The 13,973-nt window shown below is 51.5% G+C and overlaps 1 protein-coding gene across 5 annotated transcripts in view; it reads left to right on the forward strand.

Annotated features, from left to right (window-relative positions):
• ITSN1 (intersectin 1) overlaps positions 1 to 13,973 on the forward strand; it is a 96,652-nt gene that overhangs the window by 592 nt on the left and 82,087 nt on the right. The window lies entirely within an intron of this gene.

The following is a 13,973-nucleotide window of genomic DNA, read 5'->3' on the forward strand; positions in this document are numbered from 1 at the left end:
CCCTGAGCAGTGCCATCCATCCATTGGGAGTGCCGCCCCTGAGCAGTGCCATTCCTTAGGAATACCATCCCTTTGGAGTACCATCCATTGGGAGTGCCATTCATTGGGAATCCTGTCCCTTGGGAGTGTCATTGGGAATGCCGTCCCCGAGGAGTGCCATCCACTGGGAATGCCATGCCAGAGGAGTGCCATCCACTGGGAATGCCATGCCAGAGGAGTGCCATTCCTTAGAAATGCCATCCCTGAGGATTGCTGTGGCTTGGAAAAGGGCACCAGGGGAAGGAGGGAATGCTGTCAGGGAACGTTGCTGGGAAAAGGGAACCAGTGCATGGTTGTGTTTCTGTCCCTCCCGTGTCCCTCTGCTGAGCAGACAGGTTTGTGGATGACATTCCCTGTGGGTATCTTTTGTTCTGGTCCATTGGGGGAGAAACGTGGGGTTTGAGTGTAGAAAACAATGTTTTCTGTGAATTCTGCCTTTCTCTGAGGCATGAAGGGAAAACACCTCCATGGATCATCAGGGAGCATTGTTTGTAAATAATTCCTACTCGTAAAACCAGCAGCATTCCAGGTCAGGGTGGATCTCAGGACAAGGTTCTTCCCCCAGAGGGTGGTGGGCACTGCCCAGGCTCCCCAGGGCAGTGGGCACGGCCCCAAGGCTGCCAGAGCTCCAGGAGGGTTTGGACAACGCTCTGAGGGACAGGGGGGAGTGTTGGGGTGTCCTGGGCAGGGCCAGGGCTTGGACTGGGTGATCCTTGGGGGTCCCTTCAGCTCAGGATATTCCATGATTCTGTGATGCTTTATAACATTCCAGTGAATTGATACCAAATTCTCATTTGAAGTTCCCCCCGTGCCCCCCCGAGCCCTGTCTGGGGTTTGGGGGTGGCAGGAGGAGCATTCCCTGGCCCTGCATTCCTGTTCCAGGGGCAGGAGTGGGACCTGCCTGTGGGTCTGGGCAGGTTCCTGGTTGCATCCCGGAGTGCAGGGACAGGGAAGAGCTGCGTGGTTTTGTTCCCTGTAACCCAGCCATGTCTGAATCCCGGCATTCCCAGCCATCCCAGCCCTCGTGCTCCTGGTCCTGGCAGCCTGACAGGGGTCACGGGCGGTGCAGACGAGTTGTTTCCGAACAGTTTCCCCAGTGTCTGAGGCTCAGGAGTCCCTGGAGCTGAGTGGGCAGCTCCCTCTGCTCTTGTGCTCCACAAACCACACTCAATTCTTTCAGCTCCTGTGTTCCCTCTATAATATCCCACTGTCTTTCATTCCAGATAAGATCCTTCTCACAGAAGCTGTGCTTGCCTGAGAATTTTCCTTTATATCCCGGTTCTCAGATGAAGTGAGAATTGGTGTCTCAAAGCCACGACCTGCAGTGCCTGTTCTAGCTCTTGCTGCTGTTTGGTGCCCTTTCCTTAATCCCTCTAATCATGCAGTTAGGAGAGATTTGGATTCAGGAAAGAATGTGAATCCAGCAATGAAATAATTCTTAAATTATGATGTTGAATGGCCTCTTCTGGCCTGTCTTTGTCCTGTAGTCAGGGATTATAATTGTAGCTTTTACTGCATAACACCAGGGGAAGTTGGAATGGAAATGTTTGGAGAATAAAAAGAAAAACAAAGTTAAGGAAAACACGAGCCATGGGTTGAGGAGATCAACATGAGGGGAGTTTTCTGTCAGAAATCCTTCCCTGTGAGGGTGGGGAGGCCCTGGCCCAGGTTGCCCAGAGAAGCTGTGGCTGCCCCTGGATCCCTGGAAGTGTCCCAGGCCAGGTTGGACGGGGCTTGGAGCAACCTGGGCTGGTGGAAGGTGTCCCTGCCCATGGCAGGGGTGGCACTGGGTGGGCTTTGAGGTCCCTCCCAACCCAACCCATCTGTGATTCTGTGACGATGGAGAGTCACCAGAACACTCGAGTGTGCAGTGGTGGGGCAGGACAAACCAGCAGCAGCTTTGTTGGAGGTTGGTTTTGGGGGTTCCAGCACTGACCTGCTTGGAGCCAAAGAGAGCTGGGATTTTTTTGCCTTCTCTTTCCCATAGAAGTAGCCCAGGATTCCCGAGCCCCCGTTGAGTGCTGGGAGCTCTGGCTGCCCCTGGCTGTTGTTTCACAGCTGCTGAACTTGGGATGGCCCCTCCACAGCAACTTGGCTTTGTTTTTACTTGCCGAGCATGAAATTGGGGGGTGTGGTGGCCAGTCAGAAATGGGGGCCAGGCTGGGAGCTGGTGATAAATGGCTCGTGCACAGAAAACCTCTCTGGGAGGTGCTGGAACCTCTGTCTGATCCGTGGCACAAGGAGTTGCCCTCTTTTAAAAGAGCACTTTGTAAAGTTTAAAAACAATATACCAGATTCCCCTGGTTACTTTTGGCTGGCATTGTTATTACAGGCATGTGCTGGTGTTTTAATTGCAGATGGAAGTATTTCTAGCAGTGTTTGCCAGCCCTTCGTGCAGCCAACACAAACTCTGTGGGTTTGGAGGGCACTTGGAGGTGTCCAGTGAATCCACCTGCCTGGAATAAATCTCTCTCTGTGTGTGGCAGGGCTGGAGGTGGGCAGGTTCCTGATGGAGGAATTCCAGTTTTAGTTGTAGAAAAGCATTAAAGAGCAGGAATTAGAAACTAATCCCTCCTGTGCAAATGGTGCATGGTCTGTCTGCTTCAGAGCATCAGCTTCCTGAGCAGAATAGAAAACTTTATTGAACAGGAATTAAATGACTCTGTGTGGGGAGGAGTGAAAAGAGGTCTCCTCAGTCATCCTCAGGAAGAAAGGGTTTGGGTTTTTTTTTCTGAAATCTTTTTGGTGCAAAAGGTGCATTTTTCCAACGTTCCCTTCGTTGCAATCAGGCAAAGTGCAGAAAACTTAACTAACACAGGACCTTCCTGGGTTGTCTTTCTCTTAGCAAATGTGTTGAACTCCTGTGTGTTGGATGTTATGTTTTCCTTTTCCATGTGTTGTTTCTCAGGTAATGGCATGAATTAGTGGCAGCACTGACTGCCATGGGCTGGCTGTCAAGGTGCTGTTGGGTCAAAGGTTGGACTCGATGATCTCAGAGGTCTTTTCCAGCCCAACTGATCCTGGGATTCTGTGACTTTACAGAACTGGGCAGGGGTTTATCCTTGCATCATCTCAAGGTACAGTTTTACTTGCTCCATGTAAAATGCACGATTTGTAGGAAATAGTTATTAACAGGCTTTCAAAATACACAGAATAGCTGTGGTTCCTGACGGAGGGTTCCTGGAGAGCCACCTGGAATGGCTGGAACCTCTCTGGAGGACTCAGAATGAACCTCCTCTGGAGCATGTGGCTTTCTGTGCTTCCTACAGAACTGGAGATATTACAACAATTAAGTACACCTGTGAAACAGTCCAGACTGCCAGAGGGATAGATGGGATATTGGGAAGGAATTCCTGGCTGGGTGGGTGGGGTTGCCCAGAGAAGCTGTGGCTGCCCCTGGATCCCTGGAAGTGTCCAAGGCCAGGCTGGACGGGGCTTGGAGCAACCTGGGCTGGTGGAAGGTGTCCCTGCCCATGGCAGGGGTGGCACTGGATGATCCTTGAAGTCCCTTCCAACCCAAGTCATTCCATGATTCCCACTGGATCACACCTGCTGTGGGTGTGTAGTGCAGGTTTTCCAACATCCTTGGAACATCCCTGTGTGCCTGTGAGATCCCAAGGGTGCCCTGGCAGAGCTGCACTGGGGACACAAGAACTTCCAGTCGATTCTGACGGTGCTTCCAAGTCTCTCTGGGCACTCAGGACCAGTTCATGAGGAGAACATTGAACTGGTGTCTGTTGTCTGTTTACAAAAGAGCAACCACCCATCGTGAGGGGAAGGAAAAAAGGCATCTCTTGTTTTCCTGCCAAGCACACATGGACTGTCTGTCAGCTGCCCTCCCAGCTGAACTGTCAGGGAGAGATCCAGCCCTGGCTGCTGGGGAGGGAATTCAGCTGTGTGTGTGCAGGCTGGGACAGCCTGGGGTGCCCCTGGAGCTGGAGCTCTGCAGAGGCAGCTGCACACTGAGCTTCCAAAGGTCAAGGTGAGCCTGGGATGGCTCTGGGGATGGCAGTCCTCATCTTGTGTTACCATGTGACACCTGGGGCTGTGTTTTGGAAACTCACTGCTTGAGTCTTCAATGTATTCACGCCACTGATCTGAAAAGTGAAGGTATGATCTTCACAAATTAATCCCAAATTAAACACAGAACTGTGTCAGTCAGCATCTCTTTATGGTGATAAAGCCTCTTGTTCTAACTGTAAAAAGGCATTTTTTAATTTATATCACAGTTTCAGCTTCCCAAGCCCCAGAGTATGGGCTGGGCTGTGAACAAGGTGCAATATTTAGTGGGTTTTCAGGCAGCTCTGCACGTGGCCTTTGGATGTGGACAGATCCCACAGGGTTCCTGCCTTTGTGCCGAGGAGCTCGGTCACCCAGTGCAGGGCTGAGAACTTCCAGAAATCTGCAGGCTGTTTTGGGGCAGGAAGGCTGATTCTCAGAGAGGATCATAAAAGCTGCCAGCCCCCGGGCTGTGTTCTGGAGTAAATGCCAGTAATCTGATCAGGAAGGGGATGATGTAATTGCTTGATTTCTTGAGCAAAATACTGACATTTCCCTCAGAGTCCTGTGTGAGTCCCAGCTGGATAAACTCCCTTCCCTGGCTTTCTCAGGCAGACAGGCAGACTCCTGTGACACTCAGGTTTGCTTGCTTGGTTGGTTTTGCAGGGACATCTGGTGTAATTGGATTTTTAGAAGGCAATTCTCTGCCCTGGTGCTTCGGTGCAGCTGCTGCCTGTGCCATGTTTGCTTTCCCAGCTCCCTGCCTTCACCAATCCACATATTTCCTGGGTTTTTTGTTTGTTTTTTTCCACTCCTGGGTCTGTATCTCTTCATTTTCATGGTGTGCTGAATTGCAGCATTACCTGCAGGCTGGCAGGTGTTCCCTCCCTCCCTCCCTCCCAGCCTCTGTGTTGTGGAGTTCCCTGGTTTTGTCCTGGGGATGATTGTAAGGGCCAGTCCCAGCAAGGAAAGATCTGGGAGTGCAGCTGGGTTGTGGAGTGACCTGAAATGCTTTGAACATCTTCTCCCAAAGCAGCATTCCATGGTAGCACCTCTGCTCTTTGCTGTGGGATCAAACTGCAAACAACACAAGAAACAACAAACAGAAGAGAGATATTTTTTTGCTGTTAGAATAAAGTAGTGTGGCATTAAGTTGCTGTAGGTATTGGGGCAGGTACTGAATTTGAAAGCAGACATGTAACAAGATTTTCCCCTATTCTTTTCCAACTGTTCCTTTTAGTTGTCTATTATTTATTTATTTATTTTTAATTCTGGTTTGTAAAATTTCAATTCAGACCAAAAGTTCAAAGCATAAAGGTGTTAAAACATGTTTTCACATAAGGTCATCTATACTTTAGTAGAGGTCATAATGAATTTTATGATAAAGTTTAATGAGAAAGTTTGGGAAAAAACCCTTATCCAATTTAGAAACTTCTGCCTGTTCTGCTGTTCTGTTCTCACTCTGCTTCAGACCACCCTAATGAATGTAATTGCTCATCAAAGAACAAACAGCAACCTGCTTTTGAACACAGTGTGGGAATTTTAAGGGATGTGATCTAAATCTGGTTTCTGTGGGTATTGTCTGCTGAGAAATGAGATTGCCTCCTTCCTCTGCCCGTGTCATCGCAATCTGCCAACACTTCCTGGCAGCAGATGCCGTTATTTTTTGGGTGCTGTGGCACTGGGGGCAGTGTTGGCATCACTGCTGGGGTCCAGTGGAATGTCTGGCTCCCTTGGGATCAGTGAGAATTCCCGTTGGCAAAGAGCCCTTCAGGTGGCACCCGTGGGACTCCAGGGGGATGTTGGGCTGGTGAAGGAGAGGCCTTTGGTTGCCATGGGGCTGGACCAGCTGGATCCTCCTGCTCTGGAGCCCCTGGTCTCTGCCCCACCCTGCTGAGAGGAGGCTGCTCAGGTTATCCGTGCTCAGAAGGTGATTCCCTATCCCAGAACAATCCCAGTGGAGCTGAAGCTCGTGCAGCATTCCCACTTGAGCAGTTCCATGCTCTTTCTGGGTCAGCCATGCCCTGTGCAGAGCAGAGGCCGTGGGTGACCCGTCGCTCCCAGAGCTCGGGGCGATGACGGGAAACCTCCGGTGGCCCAGGAATGGGAAGTTCTCCAGCTGCAGTTCTGGCTTGGACGTGTCAGATGCAGCCAAGGATTGCTTGGTGCTGCTCTTCACACTCAGCATCTGGGGCTGAGGGCGTTGCTTCAGGCTCCATCTGTACGTGGTGCAAGCAGGACAAGTTTGCTTTGTGGGTTTTTTGGGGAGGAGGGAAGAAGATGCTTCCTTTAGAGTCATGGGACAGGGTGGGATTGTTGGGGTGTCCTGTGCAGGGCCAGGAGTTGGACTGGATAATCCTTGGGGGTCCCTTCCAATTCCTGATGTTCCATGATTCCCCGATTTTAGGAACTCAGGCTGAGTTTTGTGTTAATGTCTGTGTTACCCAAGACTTTCCAGGTGATGTTGTGCAGAAGATCCTGCTGGAGACTGTGGACTAGTTGGTACAAGAGGTTAAAAAGCTAAATTTGCCTTGGAATCCCGTTGTCCAGATGCAAGTGGTGGAGTTTGACACACTGGGAGAATAGAAAGAACTGAAGGAGTGTGGGATTAACAAAAGAACTTGTGTGTGTGGGACGAGCCATTGTGGCATCACATCATCCCATTGCCCCAGATGAGAGCTGCTGGAGCGGTGGCAGAGCTGCAGGACTGGGAAGGGCAGGGATCTGCAGGACTGGGAAGGGCAGGGATCTGAGGACTGGGAAGGGCAGGGATCTGCAGGACTGGGAAGGGCAGGGATCTGCAGGACTGGGAAGGGCAGGGATCTGAGGACTGGGAAGGGCAGGGATCTGCAGGACTGGGAAGGGCAGGGATCTGCAGGACTGGGAAGGGCAGGGGTCTGCAGGACTGGGAAGGGCAGGGATCTGCAGGACTGGGAAGGGCAGGGATCTGCAGGACTGGGAAGGGCAGGGATCTGCAGGACTGTTTTCCCCTCCCTGGGCTCCCCCCTTGCTGGGAGCTGGGATGAGGGGACTGGAGCCGTGACCTTTGGGTGCCACACCCGTGTTGGTGGCTGGGCGTGTTCCGGGGTGGCACCTTCGCTGGGATTCTGCTCTGCTGGAGCTGTTCTGGGCGCTGGGCAGGCCCAGCTGGTGGCTGAGGAACAAACCTTGTGCCCCATGGGCAGTTTAAGGACTTTTGTGGGAGGGAGAGGGAGGGAGGGGTGGCCTGTGGGGGGTTTGATGGGATACAGAGTCTCTGCAGTCACAGGAAGCTTCAGCAATGATGTTGCAGTTTCTTCCTGCTCTGTGGGCTCCAACCAGGAAAATGTTACTCCGTAGCTCCAAGGAACTCAGGATTCCCTGCTGGAGTTGCTCAGTTCCTAGAGTTTCTACAATTTGTTGCGGCAGTGCCAAGTTCCGGCTTTCCCTGGATTACCTCGATGCAATCCTGGATTAAACCACCTGGGGCTTGTTGGGAAAAGCAGAGCACAGGCTGGGCAGGGCAGGGCAACAGCTACATTCAAATAACTCTCCTGAGTGTGCAGGGAATATAATCATGTGGAATCTCTTCAATTACATTAATTAGATTAAAAATTGAAATTAGCCATTCTGCCTGGGGAGCTCAAACCAGGGACTGAAACTCGGTCCTTGTGTTTAAAACACCCTCCTCAAAGTCCTGCCAGCCTTTTGAATGAAAAATGCTGACTCAGTTCAACTTGGTGCACTGAGATGAAACCCAGGAAACCTGAGCACTGAAATTCTGGTGACATTTCATTTCCTTTTGTGGGGAGGTTCATTGTGCTGTATCATCCTTTTCCCAGCTGGGGGGGGGAAGGGGATAATAAATAAATAAATATTTGTTAAACAAAACTTCCTGAATCCTCCACAGGGATGTGTGCGGTTTCTCTCCACCTGAGATAATTTTGGCTAGAGAAGTTTAGCAAGACAGTAAATATATGGACTAGAAGAGGGCAGGAGGCTGCAGGGAGCCTGGATCCAGTGGGATGCAGCTTCCCAGGCTGGGTTTGCTCGGAGCATTTCCAGTGTGGCAGCAGCAGCAGGGGCTGGTTCTGTACCTGCCATGGGCAAGGGGCAGCCTGTGGCTTTTCTGGCCATCCCAGGGTGATTTGGGTGGGGAGGGACCTTAAAGCTCATCCAGTGCCACCCCCTGCCATGGGCAGGGACACTTCCATGATCCTTGCTTGCTCCAAGCCCTGTCCAACCTGGCCTTGGACACTTCCAGGGATGGGGCTGGTGGAAGGTGTCCCTCCCCACCCAGGTGGGTCTGGGATTCCATCATTTTGAACAGGTACTTGTTGAGTTCATTGTCATCCCTGTACTATGTTATGAAACCAGATGAATACATTCTATCAATAATTCCATCTGGTATTAACTTGGCTTTGTCTCTCATGAAAGATTAAAGACTTTATTCTGTGAAGATTTAAATAGAAAGAAAGCCTTGTTGTGATAAAAGGAAGCAGAGGTGTTACCTACTTAGGTGGCTTCCACCTTCCTTTTGATTTGTAGACTTCTGAGATGTGTCTTCTGAGGATGTGCACTTGGGATAATGATACAAACCTAATATTAGGCTGATTTTTCTTGGTTATTTTTACAAGTTCCCTGGAGGTTTCCGATGATTTGTGTGTGAGCTGAGGGAAACCCTGCACTTGAATTCTCCTGTCCCCTCACTCCTGTTCTGCTGGGGAAAGGCTGGAGCTGAGCTGGTTGTTGGCCCAGGGGAGGGAGGTTGGACATCTCCTGGCTCTGCACGTCGGGAAACTCAGAGCAGGAGTGGTTTCATCTAAACGTGGACACAACCAAACCACTGCTTTGTTTTGAGAGCTTACAGGACCCAAATTACATACACAGAATTCCAGGATCCCAGAGGTTGGAAAAGCCCTCCCAGCCCATGGATCCCCCCTGTGCCCCATCCCCACCTTGTCCCCCAGCCCAGAGCACTGAGTGCCACGGCCAGGCCTTCCTGGGACACCTCCAGGGCTGGGCACTCCAAACCTCCCTGGGCAGCCCCTGCCAAGGCCTCACCACCCTTTCCAGCAGGAAATTCCTCCTCCTGTCCCACCTGAGCCTCCCCTGGCACAGCTGGAGGCCGTTCCCTCTCCTCCTGCCCCTTGTTCCCTGGCAGCAGAGCCCGACCCCCCCCCCCGGCTCCCCCCTCCTGTCAGGGGGTTGCAGAGCCAGAAGGTCCCCCCTGAGCCTCCTTTTCTCCAGGCTGAGCCCCCCCAGCTCCCTCAGCCCCTCCTGCTGCTCCAGCCCCTTCCCAGCTCTGTTCCCTTCCCTGCACACGCTCCAGCCCCTCCAGGTCTCCCTTGCAGTGATCCATGTGCAGCTGCCACTGCAGGGCTGCCATGTTATGGGACTGTTTGCTTTAAATCCTCAGAAGATTCCCTGATAAACTCTTCCAGGGGACATGGAAATGTTATTAAAGTTGGCCTGGTGGTGGTGGGAGTGTAACCAGTGTGGAAAAGTCTCCTGGAGATGCTGCTGGAGTGATGTTGGTCCTGGCAGGGTAACAGCAAGTTGCATACCTGGGTGTGTATTTACCTGCTCCTGGTTATCCAGCTGGGTTAAATATCCCTGGTTTTGTAAAGAGCTTGGATTTGCACTGTGCTCTGGACCACAGCAGTGAACACACTTTGCTCCTCCCACTAGGAATAGGCTAAATTTGCTGGGAAACTATTTGGCAGTTTATCCAGCTTGTTCTGTTTAAAAAGTCCCTCCCCAGCTGGTTGCTGCAGAACCATTGTATTCCTTCCAGGTTGGGATGGTTGGTGTTGGATTCAGGGGGGAAGCTCTTGGCAAGGTGACTGAGCAAGAAGTGTGAGTGTCTCTGTCCCTGGGGCCGGTCCTGGCTCGGTGCCCCCGGGCAGGATCCTTTGTTCTGGTGTCCCGGGGTGGTGGGAGCAGTGCTGGGGGTGCTCTGACCTCTGGCTCCCTGGCTCTGGTTCCTCACATTCTGGCCAGGCTGTTACATTGCAGTGTTATGCCTCATTTTCCCCCCTCCCATCTCTGTGTATCAGTGACTTGGAATGCCAGTCTAGGGAGCAGCATTTAAAAATGAGCCTTGTCTGAGTTTGTCGTAGGTCCCAGACACTAAACTTTGTGCTCAAACCAAATTAAATCCCTCTTGCAACTGTGAGATCCCACTTGGAGCAACTGTGATTCCTCGGGAAGTTTTTTGGTTTTTTTCCTGGGTGGTTTTTACTTCATAGTGCTTAATTTCCACGTGATTTCTGTGTGTCACTGGGGCTTGATCCTCTGCAACTGCTGTTTTCCAGAGCAGATCAATTCTCCTGTCACACAGAGTTCCATTGGATTCCCACAGGCAGTCCCCTGGAATATCAGATCTAAAGGTTTTACCAATGTAATCAGATCTTTTTTGTTACTCAGAGGAATCAGCCCAGAGCACAGGCTGTGGGCAGGGTGGTTCCTGCCCTCATCTTGGATCCGTGCAGGATTTCTTGGGAATGTTGTCCCCAGGGATTGGGCTGAGCCACGTGTGGTGTTTGCCTGTTCAGACAGGTGTGTTTAGGTCTCTCTCAGGATTCCACATGTTTCATTCAGAAGCAGCCTGGCAGCTTCCTTAACTGTCAGGGATGACATGAACTGCCCAGGAAGAGCCATGGAAGACTCTCCAGGTTTTGAGCAGGTGAGTGAGACAGAAAACTCCCTCCTCTGTGGAGCCTGGTGTGGGCTGCTGGAATGGGCTGTCCAGGGAGGTTGTGACTGCCCCAAAGCCAGGATGGATGGAGCTTGGAGCACCCTGGGCTAGTGGGAGGTGTCCCTGCCCATGGCAGGGGGTGGCACTGGGTGGGCTCTGAGGTCCCTCCCAGCACAAACCTGTCATTCCATGGTTTCTGGCTGCAGCTCTGCCGTGCCCGTCCGTGCTCAGGAAGCTTTGCCTCCCTCTTCCCTGGCAGTTGTTGGACAGTAGGTTTCTTCCCAGTATTCCCAGGTCACACGCAGGTTGTCCTGAGGTGTTGTATCTCCCCCTGGGCCTGCAGGGCTTGCTCTGCTCCCCACTTTCTTTGCCTCTGTTTCAACTTGATTCTTCCTGGAGGATTTTAACTCTGTGTTTGGACACTGTCCTGGCTGCTGCCAGCCAGGATTTGGGAGGCCCCCCAGGCCTTCCTTTGGGGCTCCTAAACAAACAGGGACTTTTCAGAAGGCTCAAGGAGTGACAGCAGGGTTGGAAGATGCTGATTTTTCTGCTGGGCCTGATTCAAAATTCCTTCTCCTTTGTTCCTACCCCGAAGGAACTGGAGGTGCTGGTTGTTTTTTTTTTTTCTTCCTACTTGTCAAGCATTCCAATTCCCAGCTGTCCAAGCAGTGATTAAAAGAGCCACAGACAAATGGATATCCCAGATACTTGTGTTATTTATCCTCACATTTAAAAACCAATAGTCGAAATAATTAGTGAGATTTTTCAGCAGGTCCTGAAGCCACGAGCTGTTGCCATATAGTAGAATTCCTGTAGCTTCCAACAGTTGTCATGGACATTGTTTGCTGGAGAATTACAAACAAAGAGGGAGTGTTGAGTAAAAGGCCTGTTCAGTGTGGAGTGTCAGTGCATCTCGTGGCTGTGTTTGCTGGGGGCCTTTAGTGAGGATTATTTGCTGCTGCTTTTTTCTCTCCTTTAAAAATGAAGTGGGATTTTTTTTTTTTACTGGATTTTTTTTTCCTTGCGTAATTTGGGGTTTCCTGCTCAAAATTGCACCAGCCCAGCCCAGCTTTTGGAGGAGTGTTTTCAGTGCTCAGCTTCTCCAACTGGCAGCAGCAGCATTGGAGCAGATGAGAACTGAGGCATGGCCATGGGATTTTATCTCTGTGGGGACTTTATTGCTCACTTCACTTCCTGGGAGAAGGTGAAGTGGATCTGAGGTGTGGATGGGTGAGGTTGAAGCTGGTGCTGCTCTGGAAGCTTTACCAGTGATGGGAAGCACTGCTGGAGTGTTGGGAAGGTGAGTTCCTGTCACTGGGTTTCCAGAGGAAATGAACAATCCCACTCCTGCTGTGTCCCACACTTTCACAGTCAGTGCTCCTGGCCTGGCTGTTCACAGCTTGGGGACTGAGCACATGGCATGGGAGGAGCTGTGGATCAGCCTGGCCATGTCCAGTGCCTCCCTTGGTTCTGGATTGGGAAAGTGCTGGTGCTGCACCTGGATTGGGAAAACCCCGGGATCACTCCAGGCTGGGGATGAGCAGATGGAGCAGCCCTGGGAGAAGGCCCTGGGGGTGCTGCTGGGGGAGAGGCTGGACATGGCCCAGCCCAGACCCCCCGTGCCCTGGGCTGATCCCCCAGCGTGGGCAGCAGGGCAGGGGGGGATTGTGCCCCTCTGCCCCCTCAGGTGAGACCCCCCTGCAGAGCTGCTCCAGCCCTGGGGAACAGCCCAGCAAGGACATGGAGCTGCTGGAGAGAGGCCAGAGCAGGAACCAAGAGGATGCCAGGGCTGGAGCAGCTCTGCTGGGAGGAAAGGCTGGGAGAGCTGGGATTGTTCAGCCTGGAGAGGAGAAGCTTTGGGGTGACCTGATTGTGGCCTTGCAGGGCCTGAAGGGGCTCCAGGAAAGATGGAGAGAGACTATTTCCAAGGGCTGGAGGGACAGGTCAATGGGAATGGCTTCAAACTGCCAGAGGGCAGGGATAGATGGGATATTGGAAGGAATTCCTGGCTGGGAGGGTGGGGAGGGCCTGGCACAGGTTGCCCAGAGAAGCTGTGGCTGCCCCTGGATCCCTGGAAGTGTCCAAGGCCAGGTTGGATGGGGCTTGGAGCAACCTGGGCTGGTGGAAGGTGTCCCTGCCCATGGCAGGGGTGGCACTGGGTGAAAACTTTAAGGTCCTTTCCAACCCATTCCGTGATTCAATGTGTTCATTGTCCTGGTGCCAAGTGGTGGTTGCTTTTTTACCACTTCTTCCTTTCCCCAAAGTGGCACAAGTTCATTTTGAGGCAAAAGTTCAGATTCTTTCCTCTGTTCTTCCCAAGGAGTTCATTTTGGGTTTTGCCTTTCACTTCAAGTGCCAGTAAATGCCTTGTGTGTTTTTCAGGAGAACTGAAAACCACACTGTTGAGTTTGAGAGAGACTTTTTTCCCTCCTGAAGGTTTGATTGGAAGTGCTTCAGTATGGGGGGTTTTAAATATCTGAAATATTGACAACTTAGTTTTTCCTGTAAAATACCTTTATGCTCCACTCCTGCATCCCAGTGATCCAATAAAATCCTGCTGCCTCAGAAGGCAGTTTGGTGGAGGGTTGGATGCATCACCGTAATGCCAGGGTTCATTTTCAGCTCTGAACTCCCAAGGTAAATAATCAGGAGTGTATTTTTAGGAGGCAGAGTTTATTTCTGAGCTGTTGGCAGTTGCCAGCTCTCGGGGTGTGCTGGGCTGTGCTGGAGCCAGGAGTGGGAGCTGAAAAATTCCTGCTGACTCTGCTGCCAAGGGGAGGGAGAGCCTCTGCTCCTCTGCTTCCTGCCCAGCTGGGCCTCTGCTCAGGGGGACTGTGCTGCAGCAAGTGGCCCTCCAGCCATCTCCTGGGGGAGTCATGAGACTCCACTGCCAAGGGAAATTGTCCCTATTTTTAACAAGCCAGATGGAGAAATAAAGGAACCCTGATTCAGGAGTGAAAGTACCTTCAAAGTGGCAGCAGCTTCTGAAATCACCTGGATGAATGGGGGTCACCTTCATCATCATCCAAAAACCAATAACATTAATTAATTTTATTATTATTATTTTATTATTATTAATGCTGTTTTGCTGCTGTATTAATACTAAGTGACCAAAAAGTGGAGAATCTTGAACAACTAGTGTTAGATAGTAAATATGGTGTTTTAGCAGAAATCTGATTAGGGAACTGTTGCAGTTGGTCAGAAGGGATAAGTGAATTGGGAGTGACACATGTGCCATGGATACTGCAGGCTGGGA

Source organism: Pipra filicauda, unplaced genomic scaffold (genome assembly GCF_003945595.2).
Source record: "Pipra filicauda isolate LSUMZ 115617 unplaced genomic scaffold, ASM394559v2 scaffold607_size300211_pilon, whole genome shotgun sequence".
In the NCBI taxonomy this organism is placed as follows: domain Eukaryota; kingdom Metazoa; phylum Chordata; class Aves; order Passeriformes; family Pipridae; genus Pipra; species Pipra filicauda.